Raw genomic sequence first — 4,956 nt, 5'->3', positions numbered from 1 at the left:
TAAACTAAAATATGAACCTACTGGAGAAATCGATAATACAAAGCCGGTTTTGTTACAGAAAGATACTATCAACAAAAGGGGTTTGGTTTTCATGAAACTTTCAGTCCAGTAGTTAAACACACCTCCCTTTGACTCTTGATTTCCTTAGAAATTAGTAAAAATTGGATAATTTATCTATTAGATGTTTCAAATGCATTTTTACATGGTGACTTGCAAGAACATACATACATGGAACTACCTCCCTGTTTCAAAAGTAAACTTCATCCCAATCATATTTATTGTTTGCATAGGTCATTGTACAACCTTAAAAAATCTCCCAGAGCATGGTTTAGAAAATTGACTGAATGTTTGCCAGATCTTTGGTGTATTGCTTCTCAGACAGGTACTTCAATGTTTTTTCAATTAGAAACAATCCCTACTTTTATTTTCTACAACGTTGATGATATTTTGATAATATGTCCTAACATTTCTAAATTTTTTATCTTAGTACATCATCTAAATACAAAATGTTACACTAAAGACCTAGGACCTGCGCATTTCTTTCTTGGGATCAAACTGATCAAACATAAAGATGGTTTTATCTTGTCCCAATCCAAATACATTGCCTCTATTTTGCATCAAGGCAACATGGCACAAAGTAAACCATCCTCCACTACCTGTGATGTTTCTCCGGTTAAACTAAACAATCCATCACAAAATGACATCATTATGTACCAACAATTGGTTGGATCTCCTCAATACTTGACGCTTACTTGACCAGATATTGCCTTTGTGGTTAACAAAGCTTGCCAAAAAGGCATTCACCATCGCGAGGAGATTGGAAAGCTATGAAACATCTTCTCCGGTATCTAAAGAGATGTATTTGTTGTAGACTATTAATTCACCGTTATTCGGATTTTACGATCAATGCTTTTAGTGATGGAAATTGGGCAGGTGATAAAGTCGACAGACGATTTACTGGGATATTTCTTGTCTACATTGGTAAAAGCAGTGATCATGAAATATGAGTAATGATAGCCCATTCGAGTACTGAGGCTGAGTACAAGGCTTTAGCCAATTGTGCATCTAAAGCCCTTTAGATGCAATCTCTTCTGCAAGAAATTCATCAAATGTCAACAAATAGTCCAATCCTATAGTGCGACAATGTTGGAGATATGTACCTGCTGCCAATCCTGTCTTCCATGCAAAAACAGAAAACAAAGATAGATTTCCTCTTCGTATGGGAGCAAGTTGCGAGCAAGAATCTGCATATCCGTTTCGTCGGGAGTGATGGCCAGCTTGCCAACGCCCTCACAAAGCCTCTTCATAAAAGCAGATTCCTCTAGTGCAGGATCAACATTCTTGGCATTCTGTCGTTGAGCTTGAAGGAGGGGTAATAACGAAGTTTCCAACTCCCTTGATACTCCCCCGTTCTGTTCAAGGTGACTCAAGGTCTTCGGACGACCACGTATGGGCCAATAGGATTAAACATAATAACTAGCTAGTAAAATGAAGCCACATACCCCTATACTCGTTAGAGGAAATAGTAAATAGGATTAAATATAAATTTAAACATAGATTGCCAGGATTAAATATAGTTAGGATTAAACATAGATAAGAAAGATCCCACGGATGCAAATTGTTTTCTTATAGCCGTTATATTCTCTTCTAACGGCTATGATTAAAACATAGAAACCGACTATATAACGGCTACTATTTTACAATGTAAATAAGAACCCATTGTTAAACTTAAGATTCGATGGATTAAAGATCAAGATTTCCAACTGTTCTGCTTTCTCTCTTCTCCTTTTCTTCGACCCCCATTCTTGGAATCTGTCCGATAGCATAAACCCCGGCATCTGACACCGACATACGATATCGTCTTTCGAACCCTGAGACGAAGAGAGATTCCAATAACGGGAGGAATGAGTCTTTCAGATATATCAGTAGATATCAATACTCCAGAAATCGGTCATTATCGTCGGATCATCGTATATCGTGCTCGGGACGGCTGTATCTTTGCGGTCAACACGCATACATACAATTAGCGTGAAGTCATGCCCTCGTCAAAAACTGCGTCGGCGAGAATCTTTTTTATGAAACAACCATGCACATCAACGCCCACAGTATCGCTACAACGAGGCCGTCTATAAGTGCCCCATCTCTGTTACCCAACCCTCCTCTTTTCTCAGCCCCAATTCCCACAGAGCCTACCATGAAACTTCTCTTCTTCCTCCTCGTCCTCTTCACCGCCGCAGCAGCGGCGGTGGACAGGGTCCCGGCCAAGGACACGTTCAAATACGTAAACGAAGGCGAGTTCGGCGAGTACGCGGACGAATACATGTCCACGTATCGCCCAACACCAATCGCAAACTCCCCCTTCAATCTCATGTGGTACAACACCACGCCGGGGCAGTACTTCGTCGCGCTGCGCATGGGCACGCGCTTCTCCGATTCCGTCCGCCGCTGGGTCTGGGAGGCCAACCGCGGCAGCCCCGTCGGCGAGAACGCCACCCTCTCCTTCGGCGCCGACGGCAACCTCGTCCTTGCCCAAGCAGACGGACGCGTCGTCTGGTCCACCGGCACCGCCAACAAGGGCGTCGTCGGCCTCCGCATCCTAAACAACGGTAATCTCGTCCTCTACGACAAGAGGAACCGGTTCCTCTGGCAGAGCTTCGACCACCCCACGGACACTCTCCTCGTCGACCAGTCCCTCCCCGTAGGCGGCGCGAGGAAGCTCATCAGCCGTCGATCCATATCCGACGGCTCCCCGGGGCCCTACTCCCTGGTCATGGAAGAAGAGACCCCCGTTCTGTACGTGGACGCCGTCCCGAACCCCATTCCCTACTTCAAATACGAGCCAGTCCTGGGGTACGGCAACACCAAAGACCGCGTCTTCTTCCAGGTCTTCACTCGGGACAACGTCTCCTACCAGCTTTCCCTCAACGGGCGCATCCTCGTCGTGACCAAGTACAACAGCACCTTCTCCTTCCTCCGCCTCCAGCCCGACGGCGACCTCATCATCCAAACCTTCGACGACCGAGTAGATTACATGGCTTGGGACACTACTTTCACTCTCTTTTCGCCCAAGAACTACCTCAGCGCGTGCGACAAGCCGGGGAGATGCGGGAAGCTCGGCGTCTGCGACGACGAGATGTGCGTGGGCTGCCCCACGGCCAAGGGGCTGGCGGACTGGACCCCGGCCTGCGCGCCGCCGAAGATCGGCCGGTGCGAGCCGCGGGCGAACCCGCGGTTCTTCAAGATTGCCGGGGTGGAGAGCTTTGTGACCAAGTACTCGCCGGCTCTCAACGTGACCGGCGTGGACGCGTGCAGGCGGCTCTGCAGCGCTGACTGTGGGTGCGTGGGGTTTCTCTTCTGGGAGGAGACCGCCAAGTGCTGGCCCGCTTCCTTGCTCGGGACCCTTTATAAGGTCCCCGAGCCCAGGCACGTCGTCTTCGTCAAGGCTAGTTGAAAGTTGAAACTAAAGCTTCTACTGTCGCTTGTCCGTGTGACCCGGAGATCTCTCCGGCGTATAGGACAGAAAATAAATAAAAGAATTTGTTTAATCTCTCTTCTGTGACCTTTCCGAGGGAGAGTTTCCGAGGGAGAGTTTCACACGGGTTACCGAGAATGAGATGGGGATTTCGACACGGACGATCACGATAGATTTGGATCAGTGCCGTCATCGTCATAGTTACCTGTTTCAAAAGCCAACATCGTCACCATCTGCATGTTTTCAAAAGCCAACATCGTCAAAGCCAATGGCATCATATCGTCATCATTTTCCGGTTTCTAAAAGCCAACTCTTGTTAAAACCAACGGCATCAAATCATCCTCGTTCTCCGGGTTCCACAGCTGTAACGTCATCCGGAAGTCTATGTAGTGGCGATAATCCTCCGGGCTCCAAAGCCGTCGCTGAAACCAAGAAAGATGACAAAGAACTGTCGTGGTCATTGAAATCCGCAAATAAGATGATTATGTTGGCACTAAGCCAAGTGAAATCACTCACAAAGAAGTCCCTCGCTCACTTGGGGAAGAATGGAAGATGATAGAAGAAGAGACCAAAAAACTCAAGAAGAAGTTCACTCAATAAAAATGAAAGGTTACATACTTATAAGAAAAGAAACGCCATAAAAACTCGGTCGACCGAAGCTTGGTCAACCTCCCAAATCGGGCGGAGAGAGTGAGCCACGTAGAGAGAAAAGAACGGGCGGCCCTTCCTTTTTTCTCTTCCTTTTTATTTGGCGAGGTTACTCTCAACAGATTACACATGGGTTTGTTTTTCTAATACTGTGGATCACGATATTTTTTCTAATACTGTGTATCCGCAACCTGAACACCTCTAGTCTTTGCAAACTTGTGGGAGCGATGAATATTTGTGAAGAATAATATCGTCAATGCCATAACAGATACAGATTGCAGCAAGTTTTTCAGGAGAAAGTCTCGGGCAAGTCCACGAAGAATGATGATGAAGGAACAGTCTGTGGGGAAGAGGCTGTGGTCGTGGCCGATCTACAGGGGACAGTCAGACGACGATCTACGGGGTGGCGAAAAAAAGGACGACAAGCCACGAGGAAAGTGCCACGATTTCGATTAGTTTGGACATTTCTTATATGAACGCCGACGTGAACCAAGAAAGATGACAAGGTGAATCTCATTGAGCAGAAATAACCTTCGACCTTTCTCGCAGTGATTTCTGATGATGCAGAATAGGTTCTACTCCAAAGATATAATGGAGAAAGGGAGTAATTTTCTTTTGGTGCCTTGACACTGCACCAGGCAGCCATATGACCGGTGCCAAGGCCTTGTGTAGAAATCGCTAGACAGAATGAAAGGATATCAAGATGATGTGGATGAGAGAACAGATCTTTGATTGAGGAAGAAAGGGAATTATTGTGGTTGTGAAGAACTTATGTTCTACAGCCTCATATATAGAGAAGAAACATTGATGAAAAAACGTGCGGTGTGAAAACAAGA

The 4,956-nt window shown here is 46.2% G+C and overlaps 1 pseudogene; it reads left to right on the top strand.

The window, feature by feature from the left end:
- The first annotated feature begins 2,151 nt into the window (after nt 1-2,151).
- On the top strand, nt 2,152-3,549 carry LOC144703073 (epidermis-specific secreted glycoprotein EP1 pseudogene; annotated as a pseudogene).
- The last annotated feature ends 1,407 nt before the right edge of the window (nt 3,550-4,956 follow it).

Source organism: Wolffia australiana, chromosome 5 (genome assembly GCF_029677425.1).
Source record: "Wolffia australiana isolate 7733 chromosome 5, ASM2967742v1".
In the NCBI taxonomy this organism is placed as follows: Eukaryota; Viridiplantae; Streptophyta; class Magnoliopsida; order Alismatales; family Araceae; genus Wolffia; species Wolffia australiana.
The sequence above is the reverse complement of the archived record's forward strand: the minus strand, read 5'-3'. Positions and strand labels throughout refer to the sequence as shown.